The sequence below is a fragment of the Equus caballus genome, chromosome 10 (assembly GCF_041296265.1).
Source record: "Equus caballus isolate H_3958 breed thoroughbred chromosome 10, TB-T2T, whole genome shotgun sequence".
Classification (NCBI taxonomy): Eukaryota; Metazoa; Chordata; class Mammalia; order Perissodactyla; family Equidae; genus Equus; species Equus caballus.
The window spans coordinates 85,690,499-85,704,498 of record NC_091693.1 but is presented as its reverse complement, the minus strand read 5'-3'; the positions used below and the strand labels follow the sequence as shown (position 1 = coordinate 85,704,498).

General features: G+C 37.6%; 1 long non-coding RNA gene across 4 annotated transcripts in view; it reads right to left on the bottom strand.

Annotated features, from left to right (window-relative positions):
* Positions 1-2,075: 2,075 nt before the first annotated feature.
* LOC111775378 (uncharacterized) overlaps positions 2,076-14,000 on the bottom strand; it is a 149,201-nt gene continuing 137,276 nt past the window's right edge. For 3 of the 4 annotated variants that reach the window (XR_011422229.1, XR_011422231.1, XR_011422232.1), the window contains one exon: positions 2,076-2,810. This is a non-coding gene — a long non-coding RNA (uncharacterized lncRNA). Of the gene's footprint in view, positions 2,815-14,000 lie in introns of all 4 variants that reach the window. The other variant, XR_011422230.1, reaches the window with a different exon arrangement.

Below are 14,000 nucleotides of genomic sequence, written 5' to 3'. Positions count from 1 at the left end.
TTCTTGAGGGTTAAAGGGTATTCAGTACCAACATTATTTTTATTAAAAAAAATACATGGGGGGGCTGGCCCCGTGGCCGAGTGGTTAAGTTCGTGCGCTCTGCTGCAGGCGGCCCAGTGTTTCGTTGGTTCGAATCCTGGGCGCGGACATGGCACTGCTCATCAAACCTCGCTGAGGCAGCGTCCCACATGCTACAACTAGAAGGACCCACAACAAAGAATATACAACTATGTACCGGGGGGCTTTGGGGAGAAAAAGGAAATAATAAAATCTTTAAAAAAAAAAAAATACATAGGTCCTAATGTGAGAGGTTTCTGTAACCCAAATCATGTAGCCCAGAAAAGGAAGTTGTGGCAAGTGAGGAGGTGGTTGGTTGTGGTAGAAATCACATTCACTCTGGCAAAGCTACGGCATTTAAACCATACAAAAGTTTAACTTCTTGAAAGTCTGTTGCAGTGAAAGCAAACACGGCCTTCGGGACAAAGCATGGCTTCCCCGTCTCATGTCCTCAAGCTTTGCACCGTCCAATGAACTTTACTGGGAGATAAAGACAATTGTGGCCAAACTTACCATCTGAGGATAAGATGTTAGCAACATTCACCCTCTGATTATAAGGATGTGAAGGATGTGTCCCCTTCCTTTTACATTTTTTATTTTGCTTTACTTGTTTTCTGTGACTTTGTTGGAAAGATAATCTTTATTTTCCCAGTTTATGTTTTCAAATAAAAGTACTCCTTAAAAATAAAGAGCCTTTTGCTTCCAAGTCTTGGCTATATGGATAAAGAAGATGTGGTATTTATACACAATGGAATACTACTCAGCCATAAGAAATGATGAAATCTGGCCATTTGTGACAACATGGAGGGATCTTGAGGGTATTATGCTGAGTAAAATAAGTGAGAGGGAGAAAGTCAAATACCATATGATTTCACTCATAAGTAGAAGATAAAAACAATGACAAACACATAGCAACGTAGAATGGATTAGTGGTTACCATGGGGGAAGGGAGGGGAGGGCAAAAGGGGTAATAAGGCTCACATGTGAGGGGACGGACTATAATTAGTTTTTGGGTGGTGAACATGATGTAATCCACACAAAATTTGAAATATATTATGATGCACATTCAAAGCTATATAATGTTATAACCCAATGTTACTGCAATAAATAAATAAATAAAATTGGGAAAAATAAATAAATAAAGAGCCTTTTGGCTGAGTGCCCATGACTATTAGCTTAGCTTCTATACTCCCTAAATGGGTTCTTAGGAAATTATCAGATTGCTCAGTCAAAGATGATTCCTTTCTTTATCAGTTCCGATTAAGTTTACTCACTTCCCTTAATATATTCTTTAGTCTCAGATGGTAGTAATCCTGAGCCAAAGACAGGTAGATACACTGTTAATAAGAAATGAGGAAGTGGTCTTCCAAGGCAACCTGGAAAACCCTTTGCAATTGTCCTGCCTGAACCCCATCAGGAGACTGGTCACTGCTACACTGTGAAATCCACCCTGCCTGATTTAAGACCAGCAAATGATTAACTTGAAGTTTTATCTTTGGGTTAGTCACATGGCTTCCAAGGAAGCATGACTTGAAAGCTCTTTGTGAAAATATGAGTGGCAACCATGTGTCTTTTCCATGTAAAATTACACTGCATTCCATTGGGAAGGAAAATCGTTAGAATAATCATGGTTCACAGCTTCCACTTTATTGATCCCCATCTTGTTTTATTCAGAGCTCCGGCATTTTCAAATGTACTTGGTTCTGCCCAAAACAAGACTATCTTAACTTTCTTTCTCAGTCCTATAAAGGTTTTGTTTATATATTTAGTCTCTTACTTTTTATCCATATTGAGACCCAGATCTCCTATATAAGTTCTGCAAATATGATAATTGTACCCCGCAATGCCATGACTGCATTCTGGAATAGCTAAACATAAGAAAAAAGGACCAACTATCATGTCAACTAGGTATACACATTTGTACATAACTTGAAACATATTCTTGGGGAGAGAGGGTTTAAAAGTCAGACATTGTATTAGTTAATTATTACTACATAAGAAAACACTCTAAAAATCACTGACTTCAAACAATAAGGATTTATTATTTTTCCTAATTCTGAGTGTTTGCTTGTTGGTTCTTCTGACTTCACCTGTGGCTGCATTCAACCAGAGGGTTGGCTGGGATCATCTCAGACAGGCTAGACCATGAGTCCTTGTAACATCGTGATCTCAGGGTTCCAACAGGGCCAGCCTCAATGCACAAGGGTGTATGAAGCTTCTGTTTATGTCACATTTGCTGATGTCCTATTAGACAAAGCAAGTCATATGTCCAAAGCCAGAGTCAATGTGGAAGGGACTACGTAAGGAATGGATACTGAAAGGCATCATTCACTGGGGCCATTATTGTAACAACCTACCACAAGTGATGGTAATGTGAGAGCATATTTTATTCTCACACTGAGACAGACCCAAAGAACAATGACTTGTATTCTAAACGTAGCACGGTCACTTAACTGGAGAGAATATAAACTAGTCAATGGGTTGTGAATATGACAACCAGGATTACTGATTAAAGAATTATTGACGTAGGGGCCGGCCCGGTGGCGCAGTGGTTAAGTTCTCACGTTCCGCTTCTCAGTGGCCCAGGGTTCTCTGGTTGGGATCCCAGGTGCAGACACGGCACCGCTTGGCACGCCATGCTGTGGTAGGCGTCCCACGTAGAAAGTAGAGGAAGATGGGCACGGATATTAGCTCAGGGCCAGGCTTCCTCAGCAAAAAAGAGGACGACTGGCAGTAGTTAGTTCAGGGCTCATCTTCCTCAAAAAAAGAAAAAAAAAGAATCACTGATGTAGAACTTACTAGATAAAAAGACATGGGTTCTAAGATTGAAAGTGTTCGCCAAGTAAAATGTAGGAACAATAGAGATAAATTCATATCTAGATACATTACAAGTAAACGACATACAGTACATCAAGGATAAATTAAAAAAAATTTTTTTTTAAAAAAAGGAAAGCAAAAAGATAGATTAATTTTAAATGAACAACATTCAGAAAGAGAAGAATAAACCTTATCAGTAACAATAGACTGCATAATACAGTGGAGTAATATTTTCCACGTACTGAGATGAAATAAATTTCAATTAAAATTCCATACTTAAACTATCATTCAAAAATAAGGGCAAATTTTTAAAATTTTAGACCAAAGAAAGCTTAAATGGATTTGTTACTTTCAAAATGATAGATAAAATTCTATATAATAGCTAATAAGAAAGATATGGGATTTGGTGTTGTGTGAAAAGTTGAGGCATATCCATATCATGCATAAGAGGACAGACATTTTGAACACCTTTGAACTTTGTTAGAAAAATGTATACTTAGATAACTAGCATAAAATTTAATGAGTATCCACTTAATGAAAAGAAATATAATCTATAGCTTCCAAATCAGCAAAGGAAACAAAGGTAAATTTTCTGAAAAGTTTTTAATCAAACAAAATGCAGAAAAGAGGAAAAACAACAAATAAAATGTATGGAAAATAAAACCAAAGACGTTATAAACCAGTAAACATAATAAACGCAAATGTATTAAACTAATATATTAAAAGAAGAAATTATTAAATTGATTTTTTGGAAATCCAGCTAACTCTGTTGTAAGAAACACACCTAAAACAAAGAACACAGAATTTGACAATAAAGCTTACAAAAACAAGACAGGCAAATGAAGATAAAACCTAATTTAGCAATGCTAATGTGAGATACATTAGAATTTAAGGTAAAAATTAATAGAAAAATATACATGGATACAATAATCAATAATTAAACATGAATAAATACAAATATAAGAAAAAAACTTGAGAAATGCAAGAAAAGAATATGCAAATCCACAATCGGTGGAAATTTTAACATACCTCTATCAGAAGTATACAGAAACTAAGCAGAAAAGCTTATAAAAATTAACACCTGTATGAGAGATCTAAATGACATAATTAATTATCTTGTTCAATGGAACTGTTGGACCCAATAAATAGAGAATATGCATTTCTTTCAAGCACAAAGGTGACAGTTGAATAATTTGACCATATATAAAATGACAAAGTAATCTCAATAAATATTAAACAGTCTATATCATATATTTCACATTCTCTGGCCAACTATATAAGGAATCAACACTAAGAATGCATTTTTAAACCACATAGAAATTTAAAAACACACTCTTTAGTTAACAATTTGAAGTAAAATTCACAAATGAACATTATAAAATATATAGAACTGAACAACAGTTAATATATATCAAACATGTGAGATGCATCTAAGTGATTTGCAAGGAATGCTTATTTACAGCCCTCAATAATTTTATTAAAAAAGTAAAAAGATTAAGTGTAAATGAGTTAAACATTTGACTCACAAGCTAGGCAATGCATAATAGAAAATACCAAAATAAAATAGAATACAGGGAATATTAAATACCAGAAATTGGTGAAATTGGCTTTTCTTATAGCTGAGACCAACTTTGGAGTAAGTTACGGCCACTGGAGCATCATAAAAGAAATGTATGCCCTTATAAAACAGAGACCTGTCTTCCTTCTCCCCACAGCCCTTCCAGCTGACTGGAACGCAGATGAAAAAGGAGTTGAAGAGGCCACATTTGACCATAAGGAATGAAGGCTACACAAACACAGGGAAAAGTAGAAGAAATCTGGGTCCATAATACTGTGGACTCTTTCCAGTCCTGTACTACCTACTTAGACTCACAAAAGAAAGAAAGAAACATCCACCTTATTAAAGCTACTGTCCCTCACAGAAATAGCTAATCCCCCAAAAATGTGATGATTGAGCCAGCTCTGTAGCCTAGTGGGTAAGTTCTGGGTGCTTTGCTTTGGCGGGGGCGGGGGGGTGGTTCGGTTCTCAAGAATGGACCCATACCACTCATTGGCCACCATGCTATGGTGGTGACCCACATACAAAATAAAGGAAGATTGGCACAGATGTCAGCTCAGGCCAAATCTTCCTTAAGCAAAAAGCGGAAGATTGGCAACAGATGTAGCTCAGGGTGAATCTTCCCCAGAAAAAAAAAAGGGATGTTTTACCTCAGAATGCAATGCATCCCTTAAACTTTAATTAACAAAGAATATTCTCAATAAGTGATGAAAATTAATTCAATACTCCTTTATGTAGAAAAACAAAAACTTAGCAAATAAGAGTAGAAAAGGAACATGTTTAACCAGATGAAGGATTTCTATCAAAACTCTCCAGCAAATATAATGGGATATTAGATGATATCTAATAAGGATTGCAAAGATATCTCCCACTATCTCTTATTCAACAATATGTTGTTGGGTATGCTAGCCAATTCAGTAACAAAATAAAATTAAATAAAATGGCTTAGACCATAAAGATAAAAACAAAACTTTCTTTGTTTGTAAATGTTATGATTGTCTACATAAAACATCCAAGAAAATCTACAAATTATTGGACATGGAAAGGAGTCTCTTAGGCTTAAGAGAAACCTGAGAGTTTTCTGGAACAAAATATGGTAAATTTTCCTACAGATTGAACCTCTTGATGTTTTGTGCAATTAACTGTGAGTGGATTTTTAAATGGTTAGCTAAGCTTGGCTACTTTACAAATGAAACTCACCAGTTATATTTACATTGATATTTTCTATATGACAAGTATCTTAGTCAATCTGGGCTGCCATGACAAAATACTGTAGACTGGGTGACTTAAACAACAGAAATAAATTCTCCCACTGCTCTGGAGACTGGAAAGTCCAAGATCAAGGTCCAACAGGTTTCCATTTCTGGTGAGAGACCCTAATGGCTTAGAGATGAATGCCTCCTCCCTGTGTCCTTGCCTGGTGGGAAGAGAGAGACAGCGAGCTCTCTGGTGTCTCCCCTTATAACGGCTCTCACCTCATTACAAAATCCCCATCCTCATGACCTCGTCTAAACCTAAGAACTCCCCAAAGGCCCCATTGCCAAATATCATCCCACTGGGAATTAGGGTTTCAACACATGGATTTGGGGAAGGGGAACACACAATTCAGACCACAGCAACAAGTCTTCACACTTGCGTATTATGAAAGGTTCCTTATGTGATATAGAGGATAGGGGGAAAAAAGAATTACCTAAAAACTTCACTTGTAATAAAGGTGTATTCATGTTTTATCCAGTTTCACTATTTTCATACACGAAATAATTCCTCCTTGAAGAACACTCATCTATAATGGGCAAAATTAGTCTAGATGTGAAAAGAAATTCAAGTGTTTAAATAGGCTTGGGGGAAATGCGGCAGGAACCCCTTAGGGAAAAAAATACATTCTACAGATTAGTCTACAAAGGCGTATGTTTTTGAGGTCTTGTGCCTTGCAGGTATTTGTCCAAGTGGAAATTCCCTCTAACCTTCTTGGGCAGGCGTTTCTGGAACATCTCAATCCCTGCATCATTGGGATGCTGGTGGGAGCCACCTGCCAGCAGCAGGAGCCTAAACAGGATGGCCAGAAATCCCAAGAAAATAATCAAGATAGAAAAAATATGCCATTGTCAGCTTCTGGATAACAATCTGGCTCACAGTCACACACAAAACCATAGCCTAAATAGAAATTCCCAGTCCTAAAATTGAAATGTGAGCAGGATTGTTGGTGAGCCATAGACAGTACAAGAAACACATAATACTATCATTATTTGCAAACCTACTCTGCGTGTGCTTTGTAGGAACAAGCTTCTTTCTTTAAGATACTGCTGTTGGGTGAATGGGAGAGATTGGGAGTGAATGGAGAGGATGTACAATGTTAATAGCAGAAAAACTAGCTACTTAGCTCTGCCACAAGATTCTCATTTTGCTAAAAGAATTAGGAATTTTCTTCAATTGATGTTTACATTAGCAGGAGATATTCTAAAACATTCTTAGCAGACTGAAGTCTAAAGATATAGGAAATATCTAGGTGTTTTGAGAAAATTGGTACGTGTGTTTCTTTATTTTGTGTCTCTGTGTGTACAGAAAAGAATAAAACATGGCATTCTTCATTTATAAATTGGTCATACTGATTCTCTTATTTTCGACCAGTGATAATCTATTTATATCAAATTCTCTTAGGAATAAGGGCCAAAAAGAGGACTTGGCAAACTCAATGTTCACAAACAAAAACATTTGCAATTCCCCATGCAGAAATCGAACCCAGAAATGTAGGCTAAGTTTCAAGTGCCATGTCTGCACAAGCTATTATTGTGTCAAATTAAAATATTGCAAAGTAAAGGATGTCTTTTTATCACTGTGCAGTTTAGTAGCAGTGTGTGCATCCAGACTCTGGTTTCAGTTCTGCCAGTGACCAGGTGACCAAGGATAAGGAGCTCATGCCCTTTCTGCTCAGTTTCTTCAAGATGAGAAGGAGAACGATAGAAAAATGAAAAGAAGTTGCAGAATGTGGAGTCAGAAGAATTGGGTTGAAGTTCAAAATGACAACTCTCGAGGCAGAACACGTTCAGCGTGAGTATACGATGGACAATTTCCAGAGCTTCAGTCCTGCACTAAAGACGCCGTTAGGAGGCGACTGCGGAGGAGAGATGCTCAAAAGCTCTACTAAGAAAAGCACACCATGAATTCTTTCTTCATCAAAAAGGCTCTCCTTCCACCACACCAGGAGTTATCGGAGGGCCTCATGTTACACGTCACTATATTTTTACTTTAGTCGTTTTACTATCCATTCGCTGCTATTACTTTTCTGAGAAATAATGTTTAATGGAATGTGGTACTCTTCGATGGGAGTTCAATTATGTACCGACACCATTATTTTTTCCTGCGATTTAAAGCATGTATACCTTTTAAATAAACAACGCCAGATCTTCGAATGGAAGGTTCTGTAAGAGAATCATAGAATTTCGGAGCTAGAAAGGAATCGTCGGCAATGTATTCCATAATATTGTTCATGTAAATCTCACAGCCGGGGCAGGGCAGATTCCCGCCCCTGGGCTCTCAGCCAGCACTCTTTCCATCACCCAATAGCCTTTCACAGGACTCTCCCCTGCCTGTCAGTGGCTGACAGCCTACTTTGCTCTGATCTCTCTTCATAAAGAACATAGGATGGTTCCAGTCTTCCAGCATTTTTCATCAGAAAAACTTAAAAGAGACCTAACCAAACAAAACCACTCCAAACCTGGCAAGCTTAGCACACGCAGTAGAGTTGTAACATTATCCACTAAGTACTTTTACGGTACAATGAAAAGTATCATCTTTCTTTCAGGTAGTAGAGCCTAGTGGACAGAAGCATATGTTCTAGATTCATGAGGATCTGTGGTTCTGCCACTTACTAGTTGCATGACCTTTCTGAGCCTTAATATGCACATTTAAAAATGGGAATAATAATAATAGTTATTTCCATAGTGTTGAGAAGATCATGTGAGTTAACGCACACACTCGGGTCAGTGGTTCATGTAATACATGCGCCATTATTATAATTTCCTGATATATATTTATCCCTTTATATATTTTAACCCTATCAACTAAAATAAACTTCCTCAAGTTACTGTTTAAAGTCACTACAATATCTTTAATTTTTATGTATGTTATTTCATTTGATCCACCCAAAAGTCTACTGAGATAAACCCAAGAATAACCAAAAGGTTGATCTAGATTTTCCTTTCCCTTTCATTTTGAAGATATCTACTGTATTAAGGAACTTAAAAGGAGAGTCTAGAAAAGGCTGTCAGACTCTTAAGTCTCAAATACATAACTCAGAGTGATCTCGATTCAGTAATGGTTCTCTAGTGTAGGTCTGATGATTTATCAGTGTTGAATTGGCAGGAAAGTTCCTCTCTGTAGCTGGGCGCTGGTAGGAAGAAGGGGGGCTGCCGATAACAAGCACCATTCTCCATACTGATGTGCCTCTGGGATGCTGAGAGCCTTGCCAACAGGGCTGTGTCTGCCGGAGAGCTCAGAACATCAATTTAAATAAACACTCCTAACAGAGAGGAAGTTATTTCTCATATACAATTTCTCCTAGGAAATTAAAATTATCTGTAAAGGCAGGTTTAAAGGAATGGTTTATAGCAAACAGACCAATTCTCACAGCATTAAATGCTTACATAAAGAGAACACCTTGATACTTCACAAAAAAATAAAGCAAAAAAAGGCAGAGAAGTCTGTTTCCTCTGAACAGTCACCTTTCTTAACTGCTTAAACCTATATGTTTGTCTATTTTTCACAGCACCAGCACCATCCTCCCTTTGATTTGAATGGCTAAATTTTCCTTAAAAACTCCCAGCTACTTTACCTTCCATGGGGGTAACCAAGCAGGTAAGCCTTAGTACTTGCAATGCCAGGATGCCATGGCGTATTTCTGGCTGCTACTCAGCTGCAGGGCCACAGACTCCACAGGTCTGGGGACTGACAACGGACTGCATTGCTCCAACATCTTGTAGACATACTTCCCATTTGCAATTTTTACTATTGCTCTGCATTTCCCTAAGAAGGGCACCCTCAGACTGGGAGGCAGGCAGCCCTGAGATATATTCCAGTCCTGTTATAACTGGCCAGGCTACTGGGAAGTTATGTTAAATTTTGTGTCTTGTCTTCTTCATCTAAAGAAGAGCTTGGACTAAGGGCTTCTAACGTCCTACGCAGGTCAACCATTCTACGATACCGTGTAGTTTGTCACTAGCTATCAAACAATTTACAATGTCTTCTGATGCTGGCTTGGGGGTTTTGTTTGCTTCTTTTTGTTTTCCTTCAGAGCCTTCATCCTCAGCAGTCCTGAGGAAGCCAGTGCTCAGTAGAAAACTCTCTGTCTTTAAACAAGCAGCGCAGTCTGTGCGCTCGCAAACAGCTCAGACCCTGCTGCCCTGGAATAATGTTTTCTAAAGTCAGAGTGAAAGCTGAAATATAATTGGCTGAGAGCTATTGCCTGGGAAAAATCACAGAGTCTTCTCACATCCGTTTACATTTTCCTCCAGTGTGCCTCAAGTGCTATTTATTCTTCGAGCACTGAAATAACCCCAGCATACTTCAGTAACAGCTCAAGAAAGAGCATCTTTTGACTTCACCATGTATGGTTTCAGTCTCACTGTTTCCATTTTCACATCACATGCTGTTCCTGAGTTGGCTTCTCACAAACCTGACATACAGTCACATCTCCCCCAAAAGGGCAAAGGATGCTTGCTGGGAAGGGGCATGTAGAAATTTCATCCAATCACTTGCAGCTTTTATTCTTAACCCAGCACCGAATAGCTTACTAGCACGTCTTTCCTGGTATAAATAGGTCCTGGTGCCTATCACTGTAGCTCACTGGGAAAGAATGCAAACAGTCCCAGGAATGAGAAACTCAGGAAGGTTGTCCTGCTTCCTAAGAGCTATTTTATTTTAAATGAATAAATTTTCCTCCAGACACAGAGAAAGCCTTACATGTTTAGCCTGTGAGTTTCTTATCCTTAGGAATGATATGATGTTTCATATGAGAAAAAAAAATAAAGAAAGAAAGGGAGAGGAAGTTACATCAGTGGTAAAAATGTGCTGAGCAACACATTTCTCCCTCAGTTGTCCTTTAAAGGAAGGTTATTATTTTGACCAAATCTGTGTGGTCGTGCTGCATTCTCCAGGAACAAATGTAGCTCACGTAAAGACCTGTTTGGAAGGACATCCAGAAAGCCAATAGAATAAAGGAACCAGAAACACATTGCAGAAGACCCCAAGTTGAGTCCATAGAATCAATAAAAAGTCTCAGGAACAAAGTTTCAGAAAATAGACTTGTGCTTTTTCTCCCATACAAAGAAGTGAATGTGAGAAACAGTCTATATTGTTGCATAAACATATTTTTCTTTGAAATAAAACCAATCAATATTGCATACAAGAAACAAATACTTAAAGATAGTTACAATTGCAGAATTTTCTGGTTTAATTATCCGTAAACTGTAAAATTTGTAAAGGGGATTTTGAGGTTTTGATTTTTGAATCTAGAAATATTTCTCATTGTTGCTACAAGATAAGGAGAAGGCACATGATAAAAATGTATGTCTCTTGATTGGGGTAAGAAAATATGATTAAAGGCTCTCTGTGTCTTTTAGATTTAGATAACTTGCCTTTCACCAACATCACCTCACCTCAAACTGCACTGCATGCAACAGGGATCTCCAGTTTTTGCGTAGCTGCAATTCTGTTCTTGATCTGAATTCCTAGGTCTGGAGCTGGGAAGTTGGATGCCATATGTTTTTCTGAACACACAGTTTTAATGATTCTGGATCGTTTGAAGAATCTTAGAATAAATAACCTTTGTTCAGAGCTGATGGTATATGGAAATATCTGGACACACATAATAATGATGTCATATGATGTTTAATTTTGAAAAGAATGATACTGAGTTTTGAATTCTAGTCTGGTCCACATTTATAGTGCAAATCAGGGTTCTAATCATACCAAAAAATAGCCTGTGTCTATAACGTTGTTAAAGAACTTAAACAATGGGGCCATTAGACTGAGGTGGCTCTGATGCCTCAGTAGCCTACATAAGTGAGCCAAAACCTAAGCCAGAGTCGACGTTCTCAAATCCAAGAAAATGAAACTTAAAATCACACACAGCCAACTAGCTTTCCCAAGCAAAGCAACTGCTTATGCCATAACCAATCAAATCTTTGCTTTGCTTTGGTTCAGCATCTTCTCTATAAAAACCTTGCCTCTAGCTCCTACCATTGGAGCCCTCCTAACTATCTTTGGTTTAGCACTGCTGATTCGAATTAATGTACTCTCAAATAAACTCTTGAAAATTTTGATGTGCCTCAGTTTACCTTTTAACAATGTGTAACCAACGACATTTTTCTTGAAATCAGAAGAAGGCACCATAACTAGAAGGACTCACAACCAAAATATACAACTACATATTGGGGGGATTTGGGGAGAAAAAGCAGGAAAAAAAATAATATTGGCAACAGTTGTTAGCTCAGGTGCCAACCTTTAAAAAAAAAAAAAGAAATAGACAAGTGATTAGAACAATTGTCTTAAGAGCTTTTCAGTTAGTTGACTCTTTTTTTTTTTTTTTTAAGGAAGATTAGCCCTGAGTTAACATCTGCCTCCAATCCTCCTCTCTTTTTGCTGAGGAAGACTGGCCCTGAGCTAACATCATGCCCATCTTCCCCTACTTTGTATGTGGGACACCTGCCACAGCATGGCTTGACAAGCACTTATATAGACTGACTCTGCCCCTGTAAGGAGCATATACACATGACTGACTATAGCTTTTTTAATTTAACTGTATTCTTCAACGAACTTCTGAGGGGTATTCATTTCAGCTTCTTGGCATTTGGGATGCTTCCTACGACCCTATCAATCCAGACCTAAAAGCCTACATTTCTCCTGCAACTAATCATTCATCAAGGCTGTGTCATCTGCCACAAAAAATCCCCAGATAAAATGGAAATTCTAATTAATTGTATAGAGTGTATAATTATGGCACTTGCAAAGTTAACTCATGTACCCAAAAAGTCCAAGTCTAACAAATAGAAGCGAAAAGAAAATCTTGTCCCAGTTGCTTTTAGAAAGTGGTAAGGCCATTCAAAGAGTAGAACAGTCAGCAAATACAAAATGCGAACGCAGGGTTTTGAAGTGGCCCAGAACCATACCTGAGGCTCGGTCTGTCTTTACAATTTCCACGTACTTAGGAAAGACAGAAAGAGTGAGATCTCTAGTCCATTTCCCCTTGTGAAAGCAAGCAAAGGTCATTGAAAATTTGTGCAACAACTCTTCCAAGTTTTAAATCAAGAAACCAAATCTTTTCCATCATAACTGCCTATACTGTGATAGCTTGCAGTATGTGAAAGACAATAAGATACGTTGGAAGGTGCAGTCTGTAAGGGTACATGAGGATCTGAAAAATATACAGACTTTTCTAATTAGTACTACAGCAGTCCAGCTGCTAAACAAGCGGACTTCACTGCTAATAATCATATTACCAAGTTAAAAGAAAAGTGGTTAAAATATTTTTTTCGCAAATACAGACATTTCAAATCAATGCAACTGCAGACAGAGGCATGAGCCAGTAGAAAGTGGACAAAATTTAGAAAATGGTCTTATATTAAAATTTAGAGCCATTTCCAAAACCTCCACTTACTTTACTCTTGGAAATGATGAGCTTTGATCTCAGTTTCAGTTAAAAACCACCATCCAAGTTACTGTTTCCCTTTTGTTTATAACTTAAACTTTTTAAAACCAACATCAGCAATTTCACATCCTCTCTTACAGCTGGGAAAGTGCTGTTTCAGACTTACAGGTTGTCCTTCAGTTCTCTATTCATTTCACTTCTGAGCTCTAAGGGAAAAGGTGGGGAAAATATTCTCTCCAGTAAAAGTATCTTCAGTGTGCTCCTTGTTTATCCATTTTATTGTGACCATGTAGTTTCCTGGATTTAAGTCACCCCCAGATGTCAAAACCGTGAAGATCTTTAAACTACAGACCGTGTTCTTTGCTTGATGAGACGGGAAACTGTAGAAAAAGTGTGTCCAAAAGAAGCATTGACATCTGGTGGGCAGAAGGTTGTGTGAGGTTCCGAATAGGAAGACAAAATCTCCTTTCAGACAAGTTTGGATATCATTTGGTTAAGACACAGCATTAAGACATGGCAAGTTATAAAAAGGATTTTAACAAGTGATTTTAATTTTTAGAGAAGATCACATAATACGCAATGACTATGAAAAGTATCAACAAAGAGGTCAATAAACATAAAATAAATAAAGCTCAACTCTGCCAACAAACAAGCAATAATGCCGAGTACAATTTTCTTTTTAAATTTTAGCTTTATTGAGCTGTAATTGACAAATAAAATAGTAAGATACTTAAAGTGTGCATCATGAGATTTGACATATGCACACATTGTGGAAGGATACCCCCATCTAGTTAATTAACACATCCATCACCTCACATATTTATCTTTTCTTGTGTGTGAGAGCATTTAGGTTCTGTTCTCTTAGCAAATTTCAATTATACGATACAGTGTTATCAACTACAGTCCCACGTTATACATTAGATG